This window comes from Kryptolebias marmoratus, linkage group LG17 (assembly GCF_001649575.2).
Source record: "Kryptolebias marmoratus isolate JLee-2015 linkage group LG17, ASM164957v2, whole genome shotgun sequence".
Classification (NCBI taxonomy): domain Eukaryota; kingdom Metazoa; phylum Chordata; class Actinopteri; order Cyprinodontiformes; family Rivulidae; genus Kryptolebias; species Kryptolebias marmoratus.
In genome coordinates, this window is record NC_051446.1 from 152,955 (window position 1) to 164,815 (window position 11,861).

General features: G+C 37.2%; 1 long non-coding RNA gene across 1 annotated transcript in view; it reads right to left on the reverse strand.

The window, feature by feature from the left end:
* Positions 1-9,343: 9,343 nt before the first annotated feature.
* LOC112449864 overlaps positions 9,344-11,861 on the reverse strand; it is a 5,656-nt gene continuing 3,138 nt past the window's right edge. Inside the window, exon 4 of the long non-coding RNA XR_005234270.1 lies at positions 9,344-10,421. This is a non-coding gene — a long non-coding RNA (uncharacterized LOC112449864). The remainder of the gene's footprint in view (positions 10,422-11,861) is intronic.

Below are 11,861 nucleotides of genomic sequence, written 5' to 3' on the forward strand. Positions count from 1 at the left end.
TTTATGTTAGAAGCAATGCAAATACTTCCATTAATATTATATAGTTTATTTTATTTTCACTTGGTACATCAGGTTCAGCAAATAGAAAATAACTTCTGAACAATGAAGATTGTGACCTTACAAGTGTAACTTTAACATGAACTGTAAGTCTATTACAGTTTTTGAGTTAAAATATAATTGCTCTTTATTCAGTTAAGTAATGTATTGCACAGTAAAACTACTCCTAGAAGTATTATTTTTCAAAGTAAATGTAGCTAGTTACTCAACTCTGTTCACATTTCAGTTAAGCTGATGTGTCAAGCTAATTTGCAGTGTTAAAGCTTACCTTGTGTAGAATCGGATGTCATCATCGGATCCTGCGAACCCTTGTAATCAAAAGGTAGATTGGATTTTAAGTTCTTCAATCTGTTTCCTTAAGGCTTCTATTTCTTCTTTTAATTTGGCGTTTTCACTTACTGCCATGTCCAGTCCAGCGGGTTCTGGGACAGAGCAATAATTGTGATCCACAGTAAGATTCCATTCCATAAGCTGATCATCTGCTGGGCTATCTGACTCAGGTCTCTTCACTCGGTCCCATACACCTGCTCTTGGAAGCTGAACAGAATAGTTATTCCACGGAAACAACACAGGGACAGCTCCTTTATTTAACATCCTTCTTCCCCCAGCGGTTTTAGGCTGAATGAGCTGGTCTGGAGTGAAGTGCAGACTGCAAACTTTGCTGTGCGGCGTAACAGTGAATTTGTCACGACGAATACTCACTAGCCACCGTCTTCTTAGTTCAGGATCGCTCGGAAAACCGTGGAAACTTAAGAGCCCATTATATTTGGAAGACGCCGTGCACTTAGGAACACAACAATGTTCATGATATTGCCTAACTTGCTTCTGAAACACGATTTTGTCTTTTCTAGTTGTCATAGTTACTGAAAACGGAAGCAAGTGAGTCGCATTTCGCTCAGGCGGATGTGACGTCAGCGTCGTAGGTGCAAAGAGCGCATTAATATACAGTCTCAAACAATCGTCATTTTGGTCAGTGCGTTTCACTTTTGTTGTTGTTCTTGTTTTTAAGTTCTGTTTGTTTAAACTTTTCCACTTTTATGATAGTGATGGTGAAACCGAGGCTTCTTGAATCACTGAACCACTTTGACACAGTTGCTCAGAAAATGGCCTATTATGTCGAAGCACTCGAGACACCCAAAAATAGCAACATCGGGTGGTTGTTTTTATGTTCTACAGTTGACGTGAATAAAATTGATAACTGTTTAAATCACGAGTCTGTGTTTCATCCATATCATTTTCAATAAAGCTCATGTTCTCCAACGAAACCTGTGTTTTTTATAAACTGAAAGGAGGATGTTACAATAAACATGATCTTTTTTAACAATAATGACACCTTGTTCTGTTGGACTGTAAATATCATTGTTATTCCATGAATTATTAATTTCATTTAATACTATCTGAGAACTTATAACTTTATGCTATGATGTCATGATAGTGATTCATATAAGAAGAGGCTTTGAGTGGCATTCAAAGATTTTTATTCATTCTCACAAATATTTTTAAATACTCTCAAAATCACACACAGTCACTCATCCTAACTGTCTAAACTCAGACTCTCACAGACTCAAATCCATGAAACAACCACTCAACTTCAGACTCTCTCTAACTGTATCTTGCTATTTCAAATTTGTACAAAAACACGTCCAGCTTTCCAAAAACCCACAGTTTGGGTTGATATTCAGTCTCATTTTAAAGCCTTGAGAATAACTACAAGACCCGCCCACTCGGGATTCCTGCGAATCAGCGCATGACAAGCTGTGCATCACAAGCAGCTCGAGACACCAGAAAGAACGAAGCCTCGTGGGGAGGAGCCAAGATGGCGGCAGCGTAAGATGTGCTTTCACCGTGCTCCCAGTACCAGGACTGTTACTTTGCTTTACATTCCTTTGCTTTGCTTTACATAAGGGCATAGTTAAGAAACTTTTATATCACATAAGTTTGTCTTACTCTCAGAAGGATGCCAAAAACAGCTCAAAAAAGAATCAGTGATCATAACAAGCTGGAAAAAACTTGTGTGACTGCTGACAAGGAACACAATTATACCGGCTCGTTTCTTGGCGCTTTACAAACCAAGGCTGACGAGGAGGAGGACTTTCCGCCGCTCCCTGTAACTCCAAGTAAGCCTCCCATTGCCAAGAAACCAGTTCCAAATGTTTCTCGAACAGTTAGCAACTCAAACCCCGATGATGCTACTGCATTGCTTGCTAACCTGATCAATGCAAGAAGTGATGCTTTAGAAATGAAGCTTGGAAATTTGCTTGAAGAATTTAAAGATATTAAAAAGAAAGTCAACTCTGTTGAAAAGCGCGTAGAGCTCAACGAAAAAGATACAACATCCTGCTTAATCCGCATTACGGAGATGGAACGCTATGGTCGTCGCTGGAACGTCAGACTTCATGGAGTCCCTGAGGCCGAGAAGGAGGACGTGATGCAGGAGGTGCTGCGGGTTTGCCAAGAGGTTCTTCCTAAAGAAAAAGAAAGGCTTCAGATCTTTATTGATATTGCTCATCGGGTTGGCAGAAGGCTCAATGGCACCACCCGCCCCCGGGCTATCATTATTCGCTTTGTTGCGAGGAGATATTGAGATTATATTTGGAAAGCAGCCAAAGGGAACGACTTCCTGAAGAAAAATGGGCTCCGCTTTATGGAAGACCTCTGCAAAGAAGATCGTGACTCCCGACAAAAACTCAGGCCATCTATCCAAAAGGCACAAGAAGAGGGAAAATCAGCATACTTTGTCGGGGGCCGTGGTTTCATCAACGGTGTGGAGATTCCCTCAACGTTCTGTCCGATGCAAGAATAATCTGAAACCCTTATTCCCTTCTGGCAGGTCCAGTCTATTGTCCTGGAAATTGCCCTGTGCAACAGACTCAGATCTCGGACAATAATAGGGTACTGTTTCACGGTGTTCATGTTGGCTATCTTCATTAATTAAGTTACATTTTTTTTGTTTGTTCTTTAAATGTTACCTCTTTCACTTATTTCTCTTAATGCCAGGGGGATGTGTGATATGTTAAAAAGAAAGCATTGTTTCTATTTGCCAAAAATTTCAAATCTGACTTATGTTTCTTTCAGGAATCTCACTCTACAGTTGATGATGTTTCTTTATGGAAATCCCAGTGGGGTAATTATGTTTGGCTTTCACATGGGTCTGAACGTTCTGCAGGAGTAATGACCTTAAAACACAGATTTAATTGGAATATTATTTCTACTGAATGTGATATTTTGGGACACTTTATTTGTCAACTTTTTTCCCATGAGAATCATCATTTCATTTGTGCCAATATTTATGGTTACAAAAAAAATAAGAAAATAATAACCTATTTCTCACAGTTGAAAAGATCTTTTTGGAATGGTTAAAAAAACATCCTAATGCCACAATTATCATGGGGGGAGATTTTAATACTGTCCTTGATGGTGATTTTGATAAATGGCCACCTGGTAGACTAAATGTCTCAAGTTCAACTATTAAATCATTTATGGAGAAATTTAATCTAATTGATATTTGGAGAGTTGAACACCCACAAGATCTTTTATTTACCTGGAGTAATAAATCTTCGTCTCAACAATCTAGGATAGACTTTTGGCTAATCTCAAATTCAATAAACAAGGAAGATGTTACTGTTAATATATTACCTACCCCCCTTACAGACCATAAAGGTATTGAACTTACCATTCAACTTTCAGACAAAAGACATTCTGTTAGCTCTACTTCATACTGGAAATTGAACAACTCTTTATTAAATTACAAAGAGGTCGCTACAGAATTTTTTTTTTTAAATTGAGTTTTTCTGGCATAAAGCTCAAATGGAAAATCTCTATGAACCTAACTGGGAAATTTGAATCTGGCATATTTCTGCAAAAATTTAGTAGTGACAGAGCCAAAACTAATAGAGCTGAGGAAACTAAAATTATATCTAGGATTTTTGAGCTCTCTCAATTAAGCTCCTCTCATTTAAACGACTTAGAACAACAAGAATTATTTGCATTACAAATCAAACTAGACAATCTTTACATTAACAAAAGTAAAGGAGCTTTCATTAGGTCAAGGAGAAAATGGCTAGAAGAGGGAGAGCAAAACACCCATTACTTCTTTAAGCTCGAAAAACATAACTCTGTCAATAACTCTATTATTAGACTAAAGATCAATGACTCTGTTGCAGAAGACCCTGACGTCATAGCTAAATATTGTAGTCTCTTTTATGAAACTCTGTATCAATCCAGCTTCTGCCAAGCTTCAGCTGATGCCCTGTTGACCAATTTAACAGTTAAACCAATCTCCAATATTGATCAGAAAAGTTGTGATGAGCCAATTTCTTTACAGGAGATTCTAGATGCTATCTCACATCTTAAACTGAACAAATCCTCAGGGATCGATGGATTGAGTGCTGAATGTTATAAACATTTCTCATTTGACCTTGCTCCCTTTCTTTTAAAGGTTTTCACAGAAAGTATCGAAAAAGGCTTCCTCCCAACAACCCTCACCCAGGGACTAACCACCCTTATCCCGAAACCTAAAAAAGACCCTCTACAGCTAGATAATTGGCGTCCCATATGTCTTCTAGTGACTACAAAATATTTGCTTTAGTTGTTGCTAAAAGATTAAAATCTGTCCTACACTCAATTATTGATGAAACCCAGTCTGGTTTTATGAAAAATAGGCACATCACAAATAATATAGGACTCATCTTAGACATTTTAGATTACTCTGATTTTGTTCATGATAATGGTTTTATTTTATTCTTAGACATCTATAAAGCGTTTGATACAGTAGAACATGATTTTATTTTTAAAAGTCTGGGTAAATTTGGTTTTGGAAAAAGCTTTACTTCCATCATTAAAACCTTGTACCAAAACAGTAACAGCTCCATTAAACTAAGAAATGGCTCCTCTCCTAGATTTAACATCTGTAGAGGAATCAGACAGGGGTGCCCTGTCTCCTCCTATCTGTTCCTATTAGTAGTTCAGCTTCTAGCAGATCATATTAAAACTGGCCCTTTAAAAGGGATCTCTGTTGCTGATAAGTGATCACGTTAACACAGCTGGCAGACAATACTTTTTTATTCTTAAAGGATGAGGATCAAATTCCATTAGCCAACAAAGAAATTAGCACTTTCTCCAAAGCCTCCGGTCTTTATCTTAACCTTAAGAAATGTGAAATAATGGCCATTAGACACTGCTCCAAAACTTCAATTGAGAACATACCAGTTAAAGATGAGGTTATGTATTTGGGAATAGCCATCATAAAGGATCAAAAAAGAAGAAGCTCTCTAAACTTTGACGCTCTAATTGATAAGACTAGAAAAAAACTCAGTCAGTGGTTAATAAGAGATCTTTCACTGTGTGGTCGTATTTTGCTTACTAAGGCCGAAGGCCTTTCTAGGCTTATTTATCCTACACAGGCGTTAGAACTTGACAACTAAACTGAGAAAGAAATTGACAAATTATTATTTAATTTTGTCTGGAAAAATAAGATTCACTATATTAAGAAATCTACTCTAATGAACTCATATGAAAACGGAGGACTGAACTGTTTATCATTCTCCATTTTGAATAACACCTTTAAGATAAATTGGATTCGTCAGTTTTTTAAATCTCCAACCTCTATTTGGAACGTCATACCATTTCATATTTTTTCTAAATTCGGTGGGCTGAATTTCTTCTTGGTTTGTAATTTTGATGCACAAAAGCTTTTGGAAGTTTTTAGAGGCATTAGTTTAGCATTAGCATTAGAGAGTTTGATTGGTCAAACTCTCTAATTTTCACCGTCAGGCCCTTTTATCATGGTCACTCATCTACAAGCACAACTTCTCTCCTCATCGGTACTTCATATGGAATAATAAGGATATTTTATATAAGAAGAAAACTTTATTTTTGGATACCTGGTTTAATCATAACATTATTCGAGCAGTGTGCCGGAGATGCCGATGGATGAAAGTCTGCGAAGGAGAATGCTGTGAGAGATAGTGTCAAAAGCTGCATTGAGATCAAGGAAGATGAGAATTGAAAGTAACCCAGAGTCTGCAGACATGAGGAGAGAGTTTGTGATTCTGAGGAGAGTTGATTCTGTACTGTGACTGGAGCGGAAACCTGACTGAAACGGTTCGTACAGACTGTTTTGGGTTAAATGGTGGTGGAGCTGGGAGGCAACTGTTTTCTCCAGAATTTTGGAAATGAATGGAAGATTGGAAATAGGGCGAAGATTATTGAAATTATTGGGATCCAGACCAGGCTTTTTAAGGATTGGTGTAACGACAGCAATTTTTAATAAGTCTATTAGATCCCTGTTTCAGAAGGAGATAACTTCTATTCCTGCTGTTGTACCATTCTGGAATCACTTTCAAGTTAAAATATCTTGGTTGCTTCCGAATCACTTTCTTCTCACTAACAAGGTAAAAGAAGTGTCCTTCAAACTTATTCACAGGATCTACCCAGCTAAAGACTACCTAAAGAAGTTCAACTCTAACATTACTGTAAACTGTACTTTTTGTGACCTCTGCCCTGAGTCCATCACTCATTTGTTTTGGATGTGTCCTCATTCTAAAGATTTCTGGCAACTTTTTTGTAACTATGTTGATTCAAAAATATCAGCAAATTTTCAGTTGTATTGGGAGCACATCCTGTTTGGTTTTCAACAAAGTGGCAAAATGAATCCGAAAGTTCTTTTAATCAATTTGTTAATTATTAAAGCTAAGTTTCACATCCACAAATGCAAATTTTTGGAAAGAAAACCAAATTTCTCAGTTTTTTAAATTTAATTCAGGCAACACTTGCTTACAATTAAAACTTCAACAAATCAAAGAGCAAAAATGACAATAATGGCTGGCTCCCAATTTGGGATTGTGGACGAATTACTGTCTTAAATCTGTCACAATAATTTTCTTTTTGTTAGAATATTATGACTGTCATTCTCATCTCGCTTTTAGTTTTATCCTTATGCTCCCCTTGGCTAAATTTATTTTGGCGTCATGTACACATGTTGTTATTTTGTTCTTCTGCAAATAAAATTTTGAAAAAAAAAAAAGAACGAGGCCTCATTTAGGAGCGCTCACTTGATATTTGACGTGTTGACACAGCCACCAAAATCCTTCGTTTGGCTAGAAACTGTCGAGCAGGAGGTGTCGAGCAGCACATCACTATTTTATGATGTTGCTGGATTACTATGATGCCATGTACCTGGAAGCTAAAACTCTAAGAACTTTGTAAAAACATTTAATGAGTTACAGTGTGGTGAAACAAAAACATGCAAGAAGACTCTTTTCTTTTTTTTTTTTTTTCTTTTTAGAAAGCAGCCCGTAATTACTTTCTAAAAGTTTCATTAAAATACAACCAGCAGCTCATGAAATATTTTGGTTACAGAGCAACAGGATTGACTCAAACAGTTAATGCCAAGGTTTTAAGCGTATGAAGTATGTGTTGAGGATGACTCTCAGCTACTACCACACCACATTTTAGCTCAATATCTGTACAACTGGCTGAGTTCTAGCCAATTTTGTGTTTGCTAAGATTGCCTTTCTGTAGCAGTCATCTTGAATTGGGTTGCCATAAAAAGTTAATCTTTGCAGATGTACAGGTAATCATTACTTTATGAAAGTTTTACCAAAACTTTCAGTGGTTTGGAAGTTATTTTGCTGACAGACAAATAGTATTGACTCCAACAGGTAATGTCAAAGTATTAAGCAAAGATGTTGTGTAATGTGTTGCACTAAAAGTATGTTTTGGGGACAATGCTCAGCTGCTGCCACATCAAATTACCACACATCTGTAAACATGGAGTAAGTTACAGGCACTTCTGGGTTTTCTAAGATCAGTGGCTATGGCATCCATGTTGAATTGGGCTGGCTTTTAAAGTTTAACACTTGTAGATTTACCTCTAATGATTACTTTCTGAATGTTTTATGAAAAGTTGTCCAGTGGTTTGTGATATATTTTACTAACAGTACGAACAAACACACTCACATACTCACTCAATTATCAGTAACATATCAAATGGCCCAGTGACAGTATTTGGGTTTAAACACTGTCAGCAGGAGCAGCTTGGTAGGAGGCCTAAAACTGAGTGAGAATCAGCCAAACTCCACTCCCAGGCAAAGGTTTCAAAGCAGACTGTGGCTTCAGGATGGGATGTTGAAGCTCTTTTGAAAAAGCAGAAATGAGCAAGCAATGATGAAAACCATACATGAAGTGGTGGATTATGGAAACCAGTCACATCATGTTTACATCCCTTTAAAATCACCAAACATCCAGTTCTGCCAACAGTTCTGACAGAAACCCTAACCCTCTGAAACATCAGGTATGGCAGAAAAGGACCTCTGAATCTGCATTTCATACAACGGCTGCCAATTTTTTAATTTATTCATCAGTTAAATTAATTCAGTATTTGTTGTACTGGTCATTTATATATTTTACAACATAAAAGAAAAACAATGAAGTACGCTACAGTGTTTTTCATCTTTACTGTGAAAGCTTTTACACTCAAACTAAACTACGTGTAACTACATTAGATGTAACTACATGTAAACTACAAATATGTAGCCAATGCTTTTATTTTTTTTGCCATCTCACGTCTCAGAGTTTGTGCTAATCTTGTATGTGTGTGACAGCCTAACTTGTCTTATCAGACACTCTCCTTTTCATCAGTTTCAAATCTTATGGCACCCCACCTGCTTGTTCTTTTCTTCTGCTTTTCTGTTCTTCATTTTTTAATTTATCTTTCTCTAGTTCTGATCATGGAAAATATGCACTTGTATTTTTTTAAACTAGTTAGATTTGTTGTTTTTATGTGTGATGATTAAACTATATTCTAAAAACATCTTGTTTTTAATGTATAAATTAACTTTTATTTTAATTATCTTTTCATTTGTTTATTCATCTGAAACATAACATATCAGTCTGAGTCATGAGCATTTGTAAAGATGTGTCTTAGAAGAACTAATTGGACATAACCCAATACAAGATGGTTGCCACAGCAATCTAATTGGTGTGGTTGTAGCTGAACATCATTCCCAACACAAACTTCAAATACAACACATTGCACAGCATATTTGCTTAAAACTTTGGCATTACCTGTTAGAATTAACCCTGTCTGTCTGTTAACAAAATAGTTCATTAACCACTGGACAGATTTAAATGAAACTTTCAGAAAGTACTTGGATGTGCATCTACAACTGATTAACATACAGAGTCAACTTAATCCAAGATGACCACCACAGGTAATCAGCCTTAGCCTACACAAAAATAGTTACATCTCAGTGAATTTTACAGAAACTAAGCACAAAAAAGAAAAAGGACACTGTTGCACACTGTCCAATCATGCAGTGATTTAATGTTTTGAGGTTTTGGTCACTAAACCTTCATCTGGCAAACAATTTCAAATGTTACAAACATTATCTTAAACAGGAGGTTGTCTTAAATGCCTAACTAATCACATACAACCAAAACAAATCATGTATATAAATAAGACCAGAGCAATATAAACATCTATCTAAAGCTAGAAGCACTCATAGAGCGCAAACCTCCACCAAAGCCCCATCGTGATTAAAAATAGTGTGATCTGGATCATCATCTGGAACACCACTAAACTTTAATTCATTGGTTTTTGTAAAAACCCCAACATTTCCTGAAAATTTCATCCAAATCTCTTCATTAGCTTTTACGGGATCTTACTAACAGACAGACAAACCAATGGACACAACCAAAAACATAACTTTCTTGATGGAGGAAACAAAAGGGTCACATGTAGGAGCAGAGAGAAGTTTTTAAGCCTTCTGAAACCCTCGTAACTGAAGAGAGAAAGAGAAGTCCTTGTAACTTCGGGTCAATTTGACCTGAAGGCTACAGGAGTGTTAACAAAGGGCTTATCTGTAACCTTGACCTTTGACCCTATGAATTTTGAAAGGAACAGGCATCATCTTTGACCCATGAGGTGTCCATCTGTGCAGTTTGACATTCTTACATTACACTGTTGCAGAGTTAGAGCGCAAGGTCAACTGCAATGGTGACCTTTGACCCCATCATCTTGATCATGCTTGACATATGTGGTGTCTGTTGTGATTCATGTTTCTGGATTGTTTTCATGTCATGCTTTGACTGTTTCTATGAATGATTTTCCATCTCACTGCATTCTTTACTACTCAATCTCTTAACTATGCTCACCTGTGCCTGTCTAATTATCCCCACCTGTGCTCCCCAGGATAGAAGCTCCTTCCAGTCACAGTACAGGCTCTAAATTCTCTGATGCTGCAGGTAGATGAGGGCCAGCATTTTCAAGCCATGCCTTATTCTTTCACATCGGAGGAACCCCAGACAGATCTGCATGTGGTTCCTGCTGTCCTGTATCCAGTCACTGCAGAACTGCAGTATTTCTGTTAAAAGAAATAAACACTGTTTATTGTTTCAATCTGTGTGTCAGCTGTATATTGGGGTCCAAAAAAATCCCAATCCATAACAGCGTCCAGCTGTGGAGTTGAATGTTCTTGTGATACAGTTGCAGAGTTAGAGTGTTTGCTGATCTGTGACCTTGACCTTGCATTTTGACCAGATCACCACCAAAATTTGATCATTTGTTCCTTGCACTATGTTTGATGTATTCTAAAAATTTCTTGAAAATCAATTCATAAGTAATACGCAGACAGACGGTACTGAAAACGTAACCTTCTTGGTGGAGGTAAAAATACATATAGAGAGTAGAAGAATCAAAAAATACTTGTAAAAGTTCATTTGTACTGCTTTTGTAAAAGTCTCTACAATTACCACTTGAAACCAAAAAAAAAAAATCTGTAAGTGCTACTGCAAACATATCTATATAATAATATAGATATATAAATTTTCTGGGTCGTGGGGAGCTGTTGTCTATCTTCAGCAGTCACTGTGGGAAAGGTGAGGGACAACCTCCATAGGTCACAGGTCCATTATTTTCACTCACACCTAGGGGCAGTTTAGAATTACCAATATAAATGTATAAAACTCCAAAACTGGAATCTTAAATTCAATGAATTAAAGGTAAACATTTAAAAACAGTTTTGTCATTCAGACCTCTGGCGGCCAAAGTTCGAAGAATAAAAATCCAATAAACCGCATGCTGTTTAAATAACTGGTTGAGGTCTCCACCCCGGGGTGGTAACAAGTTTAAGACCACACTGTAACTGAGGAAATGTCATGATGGGCATCATTAAAATTCACAGCCACAGAATATTCTCTATCATTTCCATGGATGGAGCTTTTATGCTTACTAATTCTTCAGGTTTTCTTGTAATTTTCCAAATGTATGCAAGCCCACAGAGGAAGGGAATCACATATATTGTGTGGGTGGAAAAAATGTTTGGTTTTCATAATATTGTTGGATTGAGTACAACTGCCACATAGATAGTTACCATTAGAAAGAAGAAGCAAACAGCTTTGGACATCAATTGTTTTGTTTTGTACTTAAAAGCTGCACAAACAAGATGATTTTTTAATGCCACTGTGAAATGGCAGTCTGTAAAACTGACTGATGGGGAGACCTTTTTAAATAACTTACAATAAAGAGTTTTGAGAAAAGAATGATTATCTTTCATAACCCACATGTTTAAGAAACGTTGGTTACGTATTGTAACCCCAGATTCTATGAGTATAGGCGCAGCCCTTTAAGGCTATCGCTAGTGGGTTTATCCCTTCGTGCGCAGCGCAGCACTGAAAACTTTAGTCCACGCCCACCTGCTGTGTGGGCCCCACCCCGGTCCGTATAAATAACGGTGAGACCGGGCATTCGGCTCCCAAATAGCTTTTTTCTTCAGCCATTTAGGAACCAGTGAGGCCCAGAGCTT